This window comes from Zingiber officinale, chromosome 2A (assembly GCF_018446385.1).
Source record: "Zingiber officinale cultivar Zhangliang chromosome 2A, Zo_v1.1, whole genome shotgun sequence".
Taxonomy (NCBI): Eukaryota; Viridiplantae; Streptophyta; class Magnoliopsida; order Zingiberales; family Zingiberaceae; genus Zingiber; species Zingiber officinale.
In genome coordinates, this window is record NC_055988.1 from 13,055,046 (window position 1) to 13,070,290 (window position 15,245).

Here is a 15,245-nt window from a genome sequence, read left to right on the forward strand (position 1 = left end):
GAAGCGCGATCTTTTGTTAAATAAATTATTTAATATTAAAATACAGAAAGGAGAAACGACGAGTCAACTTTACGTGAGGATCAAGGACATCCTCAACGGACTCCATGCGATAGGCCATCAAATGGAGAACCGCAATTTAATCAGGTATGCGTTAAACGCTTTTCCGCGTAATAATTTGTGAGCATCTATTGTGGATGCCTATAAAATTTTCAAAAATTTATCTAAATTAAAGTTAGACGAGTTATTTTGTGAATTAGAATTACACGAACAAACTAACGCCGGGACCAAGAAAGGTGTAGCTTTGTTTGTAGGTTCATCCAAGGAAAGGACGAAAAACAAACCTGAGGTTGAGGATGAGTATGACCAGGACTCTGAAGACGAAGAATACCTGGTGAACTTGGTAAGGAAAATGTTCACCAGGAGAAAGAAAAGTTTCAGCAAGAAGGACCTGCAAAAGATCAACTCCCCAATCGAACCGAGGAACATGACCTGCTTCGGATGCAACAAGAAGGGTCACTATAAAAACGAGTGCCCGAAATTGAAGAGCGACAAGACAAAGACATCAAAAAAGAAGACTCTCAAAGCAACTTGGGACGACTCTTCCTCAGACGAATCGGAGGCCGAATATCAGAAGCACCAGAGCCACCTCGCGCTGATGGCCCTCAAAGCAGAGTCGGAGGACGAATCGGAAGACGGGTCCGAACTTGAATCGAGCCATGAGTTCGTACTCGTTTTCGAAGGTCCCAACGAGGTAAATTTTAATTTGAATAGAAAATTCTTTAAAATAATTGCATGTCTAAATAGTAAATTAATTACATTAGAAAAAGAAAACAAATTGCTCCTTCAAGAGAATCAAAATCTCAAGGAACAAATAAAAAATCTAAATCCAACTCAAGACTTAACACTTGAGAAGGAAAATTTATCACTAAAAATAGAAATTAATAAATTAAAAGATCTCTTAGAAAAATTTATAACAAGATGTAAGAATTTAGATCTAATTTTAAGTAATCAAAAAGCAATCTACAACAAAATCAGACTTGGCTACAAGTCAAGCTCAAATAAAACATTTAAATCGTTAATAACCGAACACAAACAATCAAGTAAAGCTTGGGTTCCGAAAGCGTGTCTGACCACGTAAGTAGGACTTAACCAATACTACATACCCAAAGAAAAAATATATTATATAAAATCAAATAAGTCAAATCAAAAACCAAAATACAAACCTAGACCAACAAATTCAAAATCTAAATATTTTAAACCCCACCAAGACTTAGAATATCATTAAGTCAATTATAACTATAAAAAGAACAAACATAAACCAAGAACTAAAAAACAAAAATAAAGACCAATAATTCAGGGGGAGGCTCCAGAATAGCTGACACCTCCAAAACTAACCTACCCGACAGGGTAACCCAAACGAACCTACCCAGCAGGGTAATTAGGACTAGTTAGAAAGAGACCAAGTTTAACTTGACCTATGGTACTGGTGAAATTTTGGATGATAGTACGTTAGGGAAGCTTAGTCTATGCATGTCTAGGAAGATATGACTTCGACCTGGTGCATTTGGCTAAGTGGAACTAACCGAAGCTACCATTATGGATCCTAACCAGTTAGACCAAAGTTTTATATTAAGTTCAGTGGATAGGACTTTTTGGAAAACCTCGAAGACATGGTTACTCTAATGATGTCCAAGTGACTCACTATAGCCCAGAAGTTTATCCAGAGAATGCCTATTTGTTGAGCCCAAAGCTAAACATGAATCTAACACAAAGTTAAAAAACCCAAAAACTAAACCTAATTCATCATACAAAATTATAGGATTTCCTGATTGAAAATATAAATCGGGTGAGATTAGGGGTGAGAAAAAATTTGGTTAAACCAAATAAACCGATCAAATCGACCGATATTTTAATTTCGATTCAGTTAATTCATAATTTCGGTTAATTCAATTTAAAAAAATTGATTATTTCGGTTTAATCGGTTCGGGTTCGGTTTTAAAGTTTGTTATTCGGTCAAACCGAAAAAACCGAACCCGAAGGACTCAAATCATAAGTAAACCGGCGGTAAACCCTAAAATCCCTATTCTCATCTCCAATCTCCCGATCTCTGCGACTCGCTCCCTCGCCGCCGCTCACGCTCCCGTTCTCAATGTGCCACCCATCACCGACTCCAGTCTCTAGCGATCTGTTCATGATCAGCGACTCATCGTTCTCTCCTCCCATCGCCTTCTCACTTCTCAGTTCTCACTGAACCTACGACTCCACATCTCCTCTGCCTCTGGTCCGCCCTGCTCAGTCCTCATTCCTCTCGTTGCCGAGCGACTCCACATCTCCGTCAGTGCTCCAGCCATCCCTCCTCCCTTCTCCGAGAATCTCCTCGGTCCTTCTTGCTCACTGCTCAGCCCTTCCTCCTTTCACCGTTCTCTCCACCGGTACTTCCTGCTCACTGCTCAGCAGCCCTCCATCCTCCCATCACTCTTTGTTTGTTCTTCCTTGCTCACTGCACAACCCTCCCCTTTCCCGTCACTCTCACCGCTCATTCCTCGAGAGCCCCCTCATCCTCACACCACAGTAGCCAGTAACTGCCCTACGGTGTGGGTAAGTAATACCTATTTATAATTTACTCAATATTTTGAAATTAGTAATCATTGATTTTATATGGCATATGAATTCTTTGTTGAACTCAAGTATTTAACAGTAGCTAGATATTCTAAATCCTGATAATAATTATCATCATGTTTAGTCATAAGTTGAGTTTCATATTTATCTTTCAATTTTAGTCATTTATATTTTAAACAGTGTTATCACACCTTGTAATATTTTTTAAACAGTGTTTGTGAATCATCTGTGAACTGTGATCAGTATTTGTATATCAATGCAAGGAGATTTATCAAATATGGATGTTAATGATAGTTGTTCAATACCACAATCTGAAAGTGGTCCTACTGTGGGAACAAAAACTACTGTAGATTCCAAAAGAAAGGTAATCAAAAGAAAAGCAATGAAATCGAGAAGTGAAGTATGAGATCATTTCATAAAGTTCACTAATGATGCATCAGAGATAAAAACCAAATGCAAATATTGTGATAAAGAATTTTTTTGTGATCCATATAGGAATGGAACAACAAGTTTGAGATCTCATATTACTTCATGTAAAAAACACCCTGATGTTGTTGAAACAATTCAAGCACAGTTAAGTTTACAAAGTTCAAGAGAGGGTGAGGTGTCTCTAACTTCTTGGAAATTTGATCAAGATGCATCTAGAAAAGCATTAGCTAGAATGATCATAATGGATGAACTTCCTTTCAAATTTGTAGAAAGAGAAGGATTTAAAACATTTATGGCTATGGTATGTCCAAAGTTTCGAATTCCTTCAAGATGGACAATTGCACATGATTGTGTTGAATTATATTCAGTTGAAAGGGAAAAATTGAAAAAATTGTTGCATGATTCAACACAAAGAATTTGTTTGACCACTGATACATGGACATCGATTCAAAAAATCAACTATATGTGTCTAAAAGCTCATTTTATTGATACAAACTGGAATTTACATAAAAGAATTCTCAATTTTTGTCGAATTACAAGTCATAAAGGAGAGGCTATTAGTTTAGCCATTGAAAATTGCTTGAGAGGTTGGGGAATTGACATAATTTTCACAATTACAGTTGATAATGCAAGTTCAAATGATGTTGCTATCAATAGTTTCAGAAAAAAGATGACTAATTGGGGTTCCACTATTTTGAAGGGTGAATATGTTCATATGAGATGTGTAGCTCATATAATCAATTTGATTGTTGCTGATGGTTTAAAAGATATAAATCAATCTGTGATGAAGGTTAGGAATGTAATTAAATATGTTAAGCAATCCTCCTCTAGATTAAGCAAGTTCAAAGAATGTGTTGAGATTAAAAAAATTGAAAGCAAGAACTCATTATGTTTAGATGTACCAACTAGATGGAACTCAACTTTCTTGATGTTGAATACTACTCAAAATTTTGAAAGAGCTTTTGATAGGTTTGATGAATAAGATCCATGTTTTAAATTAGATCTTCAATATGTAGAATGGCATACCATTTTGAATGAGAATAGAGAGATGATAATTGATTCACATGGTAAACCTAAAAGAGAATTGAAGACTTTTGATGGGAAGCCAACAAGTATAGATTGGGCTAATGTTAGACATTTTGCATCTCTACTGTAAGTTTTTTATGAGCTAACATTAAAAGTTTCAGGATCTTTGTATGTCACATCCAATACTTTTGCACATGAGATTAGTTATATTTTTACCATCTTGAAGGAGTGGCAAGAAAGTGATGATCTTGATGTGTATTCAATGGGAATTAAAATGAAAAATAAATTTGACAAGTATTGGGGAGATCCTGAGAAAATGAATAAGTTGCTTTATATTGCGGTGGTGCTTGATCCAAGACATAAATTGGATTTCGTAGAATTTATGTTGATTGAATTATATGGAGATGAGAAGGGTGAAAGAGTAGGAAAGATTATAAAGGACACTTTATTTGCTTTGTACAAGAATTATAAGGAAAAAATGGAGCCTCAATGTAATACTTCAAGAGTTCCATCTATTTCAGAATCAGTTGACAAGGGCAATACTTCAAACAGCATGAGTGATTTGAAAAGACAAACAATTATAGCCAAGTATAAGAAACAAAAGTCACAAGTTTTTGGTGATGGCAACATGTCAGAATTAGACAAGTATCTTAATGAAATAGTTGAAGAGTATTGTGATAATTTTGATATTTTGGGATGGTGGAGGCAAAATTGTCACAGATTTCCTATACTTGCTCAAATTGCTCGTGATGTATTAGCCATTCCGATATCAACAGTTGCTTCAGAATCTGCTTTTAGCACTAGTGGTCGGATACTTGATTGTTTTAGGAGTTCATTGACTCCGAAGGTGGTAGAAAGTCTTATTTGTACTCAAGATTGACTTCGGTTAAATTTGAAACCACTCAACATCGAAGAAATTTTAGAGGATGTGGAAAAACTTGAAAGCGGTAAGCTTTTCTTTTTAAGAAAAAGACAATTAGATTTTTATTTATAATTATAAACATATAAAGAGTATTATGATAACTTGCATTTTTTTATCAGAATTCTCAAAAATTATAATGGACTCATCTTCTTCGACAACACCGGCGATAAACAATGGTATGTTTAAATATTATATTTTATTTAAATTGACCTTGAAGCTATCTAATGATGTAAGTGATCATTTTCAATTGTTGTTACCTTGTTCAATAAACATGTGGCAGTATATGTTGATTTTATGCAATTTGATTTATATAATATAGGTTGATTTGGAAAGGATTGCGGACACATGGCTATGTTGGGGCTAACCTTGTTGCTTTATGCATTGAAATTGCTTTCCAAATGATGAATTTTATCTTGATGTAATCAAAAGATTGTATGAAGTTTTTTGTATATCTCAAACAAGTAGATGATCTGTTAGCCTAGAACCTTTTGTGCTCATTGTAATTTTGCCTAGATTGTCTTGTGCAATCAAAAACACCCACTTGTTAATAGTAATTCTAACTCCTACTCAACCTTTTTCATAGCATTTTTATATTTGATGACTCAAGCTATTAAAAGTTTACTGCTAAGGCAGCATGCTACACAAAGTTAGGTGCTTTGCTTAAAGGTTTTAAAGATGTGAGAAGTGCACTGAAAGGTTTTAAAGATTCGACAAGGAAAGGTGCAATCCAATTCCTTATGAAAGAGTATGCTATTACAAAATTCTTACTTCGGCTATGCTATTTTTATTCTTGATACTAGCAAAGTTCTTACTTCAATAATGTTTTTTTTTATGTTCTGTTTGAGACTAGCAATAAGTAATATAGTTTTGTAGAGCTGCATTTGGTAGCTATTTGATCTCTAAAAGGATTCTTCAATGGGTGTACTATCTTAATAATGTACAAAATTAGCGTTGCTTATGAAACAAATATCCTCAAGAGACTGATATGTAGATAGAAGGCTAGTGTGGGTCAAATGAGGCCTGTTGGAATAGACATTTGACATTGCCAAGGAATATACCATAAAACCTGACTTTGAATATATCATGATACAAGTACAAACAAGCTAATTTTCCATGAACATAGAGCTACTAAAATAAATAGAATCTGTGTTGTCCTTATCTTGTGTTTTTTTATTGTATATATTTGTTAATGTTGTTTAATGTGCTTCAGTTGATATGCATTCAAGATAGTATTTATCAAAAGCTTTTATTTTTTTATCACATAAATTAATATAATTTCAGCTCATGATCAGGTGCATTAAATAGATCAATAAGATTAACAGTGGGAAATTAGTCCAGAGGAATTGAAAGAGAGACGAGTTAGTACATCACTAATTGTCGTGAATGTTTCACTTTTGTACATGTTATTTACTCAAATTTGTTTCCATGCAAAGACTATGCAGGACATGATCCAGAAATACAAAGCATTTTAACAGAATATGTTATGCAATAAGTACCTTTTAGTTCCCGTATTTAATTTATACCATTTGTATTTTTAGTTCCATGTAAAATTATTAATTTTTGTCTGCCTTTTAGGTTTTGGTTGACTTCCAGTTCCAGGAAAACCGAAAGCTATGTCTTCCAGTCACTAGATGATTAAGTTGTGGCAGTATGCTTATAAGGAGGCTTATTCCTCAACCACGCCAAGGTAAACCAGGCTTTAATGGCATATTGGTTTTAAGTACTGTCTTTGTTTCATATTCCAGGCAATCTTCTAACTTCTAAGGACATTTTCATTGCAGGTTGTGCCTGATGGAGATCGACATGGAAGCCAGTAATTGGTGATAGTGGATGAAGAAATGTTTCTGTTAATGGTATTTGCTTTTGAAGTCGATAGTTTGTTGTGGATAATGCTTCTGAGCTTGGCTTAATTAACTTTCGGAAGCACTTGGATTTTAGTCAAATGCTTGTATAGAACTTAGTTAATATTGCCATCTCTTGTATTTGCAGGTCTCGTAGTGTATAATTTGAATATTACTAACAATGCAATGTTGAATAGCTTGATAAAGTTAGATATATTGAATGTATGAGATGAATGAATTGTTTCAATCACTCTGTAATTTACTCATTAGTATTCTGTCAAATTCAAATCTTTTAAAATGGCCCCTTAAATTGTTGCAGTAGCTTCGAAATACACCATAAAAAATTAAATATTTGCTAGTCAGGCTATCGTCAGAGCTGCATTTCAATTGAAGCCACTAACTACGAAGTTGATGAAGACAGACAGCATCACAGCATTTGGCTTCTCCCCTCACGTCGGAAATGCTACTTGTTGCACTTGGCAAACGCAGCATCACCTCAGGATTCAGGAGGACTCGCATTTCAGTGTTGTCTTCATTTCCCAGTTGGAATCAATTGAACTGCAATTTGCAACCTTTCTATCGAGCAAATCTTCCAGCCTATATGCATTTGATCTGGTCCATAAGATTAGGAATAAAAGCTATCAATAACGAATAAAAGCTTATAAAATATAGACAAGGTAAACAAACACAGTTCAGTGGCAAAGCAAACTCTTTTTATCAATTCGGTGGTTGTACACAAACATAATACATAAAATCAATTATTTGGCTTATTCGGTTAATTCGGTTGAAAACCGAATTAACTGATTTTTAATTGGTTCGGTTTGCTCAGGTTTTAAAGAGGAATTTGGTCGGTTCGATTTTTTTTTTATAAAAATCGGTTTATTCGGGTTCGGTTTATTCATTTCGGTTCGGTTCGGTTTTAACCGAATACTCACCCCTAGGTGAGATGACTAATGACTCAATCAATTAAAATAAAATTGAATTAAAATTAATTCAATTAAATAAAACTTAATTAAATTAAATTAAATTAATTAAATTAAATCAAAGCAAACTCTTTTTATCAATTCGGTGGTTGTACACAAACATAATACATAAAATCAATTATTCGGCTTATTCGGTTAATTCGGTTGAAAACCGAATTAACCGATTTTTAATTGGTTTGGTTTGCTCGGGTTTTAAAGAGGAATTCGGTCGGTTCGGTTTTTTTTATAAAAATCGGTTTATTCGGGTTCGATTTATTCGGTTTGGTTCGGTTCGATTTTAACCGAATACTCACCCCTAGGTGAGATGACTAATGACTCAATCAATTAAAATAAAATTGAATTAAAATTAATTCAATTAAATAAAACTTAAATTAATTAAATTAAATTAAATAAATTAAATTAAATTAAATTGACTTAATTAACTTAATTAACTTAATTAAATTAAATTAAGTTAAATTAAAATAAAATAAATAAAATTAAATTAAAATTATTAAAAAAACTTTAAAAATTCTTTTTAAAACTTTAAAAATTCTTTTAAACTTTAAAAATCATTTTGAAAAATTCTTTTAAAAAATGACTTTAAAAATCTTTTTGAAAAATTCTTTTAAAAACTTTAAAAATCATTTTGAAAAATTCTTTTAAAAAAATGACTTTAAAAATCTTTTTGAAAAATTCTTTTAAAAATTTTAAAAATCATTTTGAAAAATTCTTTTAAAACATAGACTAACCCTCAATTCCTACCTATTGTAGGAAACCAAGTGGATCTTGGACGGTGGTTGCTCCAAACATATGACTGGTGATCACACCAAATTCACTCAACTTACCTACAAAAGTTTAGGAACAATTGCCTTTGGAAACAATGGCAAACTCAAGGTAATTGGTATAGGTAATATTGAGCTTAAAATTGGCTTCATTATTACAAATGTTTTACTTGTTGAAAATTTCAAGTATAATCTCCTAAGTATTAGTCAATTGTGTGACACTAGGTATAAGGTTAGGTTCTTATCTTCGGAATGCTTAATCAAACACCTAGATAATCCTACGATAAGTCTAAAAGGGTTTAGAAAAGATAATTAACATCTATGTTATTAACTTAACCACTTCTTCAATTAAGTGTTATTTAACACAAAAAGAAGAAACTTGGCTATGGCGTAGAAGAATGTCATGCATTAATTTCAGAAATATAAGTAAATTAAATGAGCTACTGACAACTCACTTAATTAACATCTAGCTCCAAGAGTAGTATCACTCAACCTTATTATCATGTCGGATTAAGTCCACCTGCAGGGTTTACATGATAATCCTTATGAGCTCCTCAAGGGGACATCATCAACCTAGATTACTAGGACACAGTTTCCTTTTATAATCAACAACACACCATATAAATAATATTATTTCTCAACTTATCGAGCCTATTGATTTAACTGAATAAATCTCACCCTTTGATAAATTAAAGAAATAAATACTAAATATATGTGTTTGTTATTATATCGGGATTAAGAGTACGCACATCCATAATAACGGAGGTTTTATTCTTTTATGCAGTCAGTATAAAAAGAAACAACCTCAAATGGTCCTGCTCAATACACACATAGTGTACTAGTGTAATTTTATAGTCAAGATAAACTAATATCAAATTACACTACAACCATTCCAATGGTTTGTCCCAATCTATCTTGGTTGTGAACTACTATTTATAATTTATAAGGAACTGATAACATGATCTTCTGTGTGGTACCACACACCATGTTATTTACAATATAAATTAAATAGACAACTGCATTAACATGCAACATTTGACCAGAGTGATTCTCATTTCAAAATACAAATGTTCATACAAAAAGCTAGGCTTTTAGTATACATCATAACAGGTAGATCCTGCTTATCTTCTTGATAGCTTTGATTATAGTACATGATTATTTACTGTCATGTTTTGATGAGATCATAGTTACTCATTTACCTTAAGTCTGTCCTATATCACTCCTGAGTTTAATACCTTATTATTTGTCCTTATATGTTGACTTATTGTTAATAACTATACAATTATATTTGATATTCATGATTTTATTCATAGATATGTATGATATTACCATACCATAGTGTAGAACGTTGGATATTCTGCTAATAGCCTTGGTAGCTAATTTGAGTTTATATTTATTGTTAAGATAATCATATCGTAGTATAGGATATTAACCATCTTGCTAAACTTTTGTTTGTTATTTTATACCGTAGTGTAGGATATTGAGTATCCTAATAGACCCTTATTGTTATTTAGGTCTATAACTTATGTTCGTGAATTTATAGTATAATATGGTTATATACTTAGGCTCATGCCTATAGGTCACTGACATTATATATAGTATAGTTGTATATTGGTGCATGGGCATATGTGTTAGTGAGATTCTATTGACCTGTACCTGATGAAAATCACTCCCTAGTAGAGGGGTAGTGTATTCCACTAGGCTTTTCCCTTTGGATCAACCCCTAGGATTACTTGATCTTGACCCCATTGTTTATTATATGTGTGATGATACCATGGAATTAGTTGAGATATTAATACTAGATGACTAATATTCTCTTGATGAGATTGATTGACTAGTATGTTGAGGACCTGATTATCTATTTTATACCTATATATTAGTAAGATTATGCTAGAGTGTAGTATTTTGAGTATCTTATTGGACCCTTGGTTGCTATATCCTGTCGACCATTGTCTCCCACCCGTGGTTGAGAGAGTCTTCAACGATCATTAGTTTATCCTGTCGACCATTGTCTCTCATTCATGGTTGAGAGAGAGCCATCAGTGACCGTTAGTACATTCTGTTGACCATGCTCTCCCATTCGTGGTTGAGAGAGTCGTCGACGATCATGATATATATGACTGCCCATGAGACCATTCGTGGTAGTGAGTTTACGTATAGTCTGTAGCTAGATAGTTACATATATATCCTATCTACCCACGAGATCATTCATGGTAGCGAGTTCACCCGTAGATAGTTACTATTTACTTATCCTGTCTACCTATGAGACCATTCATGGTAGCGAGTTCACGTATAGACAGTGACTACCATTTACTCTGACTGTCCATGGGACTATCCATGGTAGAGTGTTTCTTCTGCAGTCAGTATTTATTATGTGCTTGCTATATGTCAGTCATGTATTTGTTCATGCAGGTTTGGATGTATTGTATGTACTCTCGATTTATTAGTTATACTTGGTTAAGTAGGTTAGTGAAGTGTTATATTATTTATTATACTTTTAGTTAGCTGGTGATTATGTCGGGACATCTACATTAGTTAGTAAGTATTGTACATGAGACTGCATCCTTTGATCCCATGACAGTATATTATTCATGCGCTATTTTCTTCTACCCACTGAGTTGTTGTACTCACTACCCCCTTGCTTTTCCTTTGACTTTTAGGTTAGCAGATAGAGGAGGTGTTGTGTCGCTCAGAGATCCTGGTTGCCGGTCCCACTCGAGTTTAGATTTATGTTTGAGTTGTTGGTGTACCTTCCACTGTTTTAAAATTTTGGTTTTCTTTTGTATCAAGTAATTTATGTTGTTAGTTATGTTTTTGGTTAGTTTAATATGATCACATGTTCATGCATACATACACGCATTGTCGTTGGTGACTTGGTGTTATTATATTGCATTGGAGTTTGTGTTGGTTTGAATTTACTTGATATCGAGTATTTCCTATATTGTCACTAAAGGGTACCATCCGATTTGGCAGACAAGTATACCCTTGGGCCTTGCTAGCTATTGTTCCTACCCTATCAGTTATTGCTCCGTCAGATGTCAAACACTGCTGAAGAAGTCGGAGGGTAAAAAATCTCTTAACCTAAGCTTTGTTAACCTATGTTAGTTCCGATTAGAAGTTGAAATTCAAATGTGATATATTGATTTAAGTAGATCTTGGATTAATCAGTGGGTAAATTGATTAATGATGGTTATTTGGTGAGTGGTTGATGTAGATGGTTACATGATCGTTATTAGAATAATTAGATTGATTTAAGTGGTTATCTGATTTATTAATGATTAATAGAGATTATTATATGATTATTAATTAAGGATGAATTGAGAATGTTTTGATCATGAAAGATTTTTATGGTTTAATGGATTAATTCATAAGAAAATTGGATGTGAGGGAAAAGAGAATTAATTGAAGTTAATCATTAATTAGAGTTAATCATTAATTAGAGTTAATCATTAATTGGAGTTAATTAATGATCATTTCGATTTGGGTTTCCCTAATTAGTTGGGATTTGGTTTAGCTAGATGTTGCACATATGATTAGCTAAACTATACATTGTCTAATTACATGACTCTGATTGAGATGAGAGTCTCGACGTGAAGATCGTTGGCATAAACTACATTTAATGTGGATATTTCTTGACTTGTTTCTTTAGATCTTTGATCTTAATGCATGAGTTATGACTTGATTGTTAGTTTTATTACCTTGACTCTATTCATATTCTTGCTTGAGTTTAATCTTTTTATTACTTGATCTTGTCTTTTTCTATTTGGAAATATATGCAGTCTCCCTTATTTTCGTGCATGTATTGTTTAATTTTGTATGACATTACTAGACCAAAGAATAGTTATCGATTGATATTCGTGCATTTATATCACATTATAGTTATATATATAGACTTGATAGATATCATATCTTAGCAGAGAGATCGAGTATTCCACAGGGTATTTTCTTTGTATCGGCATCCATGACTACTTGACTCCAAGCCCATTGGTTTACGGTAATCATGATGATACCAGGGAGTTAGATGAGATATTATGTATAGGCGACTAAGATTCCTTTGATTACGATTGGTACTATTATACTTACTGTTATAGTACTTAGACACATGTTATTAGACTAGTTACTTATTGTGTGTCTATGCCTTTGAACTGCCCATTAGATCAAATAGTATTGTTGAGCTATCACATGTAGACCATAACAGTTGTTTGGGCTTATGACTATATGCTAGGGAGACTATACCATAGTATAGCCAATAGAGTGTACTCTTGGAAGGGATTGTCACTGGTTACTTATCATCTTTGGTTTATACACATATACATCCTGTCTACTAATGGGATCATTGGTGGTAGAGCGTTCTCGTACAAACAGTGACTATTTACATATCCTGACTGCCCATAGGATCATCTATGGTAGAACGTTCTCTCGCAGCCAGTGGCAGAAGAGCTAGATAGCTAGCTCATCCTGTCTGCTCACAGGACTATCCGTAGTAAAGCGTTCTACCGCGGGCAGTGACTAGTTACATACCATGTCTGCCCACAGAACCATCCATAGTAGAGCGTTCTCTCGCGGATAGGTATATACTCTAACTGCCCACAAGACTCATTCGTGATAGCATGTTATTGTGCTAGTCAGAATTTGTTATATACTTGTTATATGCTGGTTATACATTTGTTTGTATAGGGGTTGGATATACTGTATGTACTTCTGATTGATCGATTATACCTAGTTGAGAAGGTTAGTAGAGAATTATGTAGTTGTTATGCTTTTATTAGCAGATGACTATATTGGTGCACTTACATTGATTAGTAAGTATTTTATATGAAAATGTATTCTTTTGATCTCCTTATATATAGTATTATGCACTATCTTCTTATACCCGTTGAGTATTTTGTACTCACTACCTCTTGTTTTCTTTTATTTTAGGTTAGCAGGTAGATAATGTGTTGTGTTACTTAGAGATCCTGTCTACAATCTGAGTTTAGTCAAACTAATCAACCTTGACCCAAGCACGATTATATAAATAATATTCTTATGAGGGGAGCAAGAATCTATGAAGATCATGGGAAGAAGGAACGAAGATGATGGGAGACTGAGAATGAGATTATTGGGGAGTGGGGAGGAGGTCATGGGGGGAGTGGGGATCATGTCCCATTCTTCTTTGTGTCTGGTTGAATTGACTTGGCAACTTGATAGCTCAGCAAATCGGATCATCTCAGAAGTCGAAATGACTTGGAAGGTCAGATATTACCAAATACCTCCTACGTTGATCAAATCATAGAGAATACCACTTGGCCTCCTTATTGACTGGGTTAAGGGTCGGTCACATGGATTCTTACTTATCTCTATATTAGCTGAGTTAATTGGCGAAGAAGATGTATCAGTAATACCAATCTTTCACTGATGTGCTTTAATTCACAGGCCACCAAGAGTCTGATGAAGGACCATCTAAGTTTCGGAAGGTGAAAACAGTCGAGGGGCACGAGTGAGAAAAAAACATCTTTAGATATCATTTTAATAATTAATAATAATAAAAGGATGTTTTTTAAAAAAATTTATCCTTAAATTTATTTATCCACCCTGAGCATGGCAGATGAACCACCGGTGATAAAGCCAAGGCAGTTGATTATTCAACCCCTGTTCTTCCACTAACTAATCTGCCACTCTACGTGGGAGAAGGAATGGGCAAGGCCACTCGCTCTCTCTCTCCTCCCAAAAGGGGAAGAGAAGACAGCCAAACAGACAGAAAAGGCTCAATTCTCCACCGCCGCCCTCCACTCACATCGTTGCCTTTTTCTTCTCGCTGGAGAATGACTCAGCTAGCGCCTTTTTATCCCTGGCGGTAGTGTTTGTCTTCTGGGTGAGTAAATTAGTCATGCTCTCCGGATCCCAAACTGGTTTCCTCGGCCACGTAGGACGACAGGTACAGAGACGGCGGCATGATCTGCTGGTTCAGTTCGCTTTCAGAACGAGAGGGAGAGATCTCAAAAAATCCATCAGAAATTGCATATTGATGCTGATGCAGACCAGCAGTAGACCGTCCGGTCTGATTAGTCTCGGTCCTGACCAAACTCGACCGGTCGCGTTCGATCATCACATGTAAAAAATTAAAATATCAATATCAGTTATTTTATCTTAAATTTTAACCCATCTATGCCCATCAATTTTTTTTTAAAAAAAAATATTTTACTTCAAAAATACCTATAAACATATAATTTAAATATAAATGAACACAAATCAATAAAGGATGAAAAGTATTATTTTTATTTTAAAATTATAACAAACAAAAATAATAAATTGACAAAAAAATTTAACTTATACATATTTTTTAATCTGCGTGTCAACTCAAATCTATTGTGGACCGACCCACGTGAGTCACGGGCCGATCCGCACGGGTTGCAGGCTTAGGCGGGTCGACCCGTAACGAATTTGAGTTGATAAAATTTTAATCTAATCTATTTAAATTATTTGATAGGACAAGTCAATCCGACGAGTCAAATCTAAATTGACGACTCTAGTTTCAACTTATATGACACCGGAATCTATCCACCGATTCCGTGAATTATATGACCAATTAAAATCGACCACGTATTATTTCTGCCGCGAACGTTTTTTTTATTTATTCTGATGTTCGATATATCGACTTAAATATCTAATATCAATTTAAAAA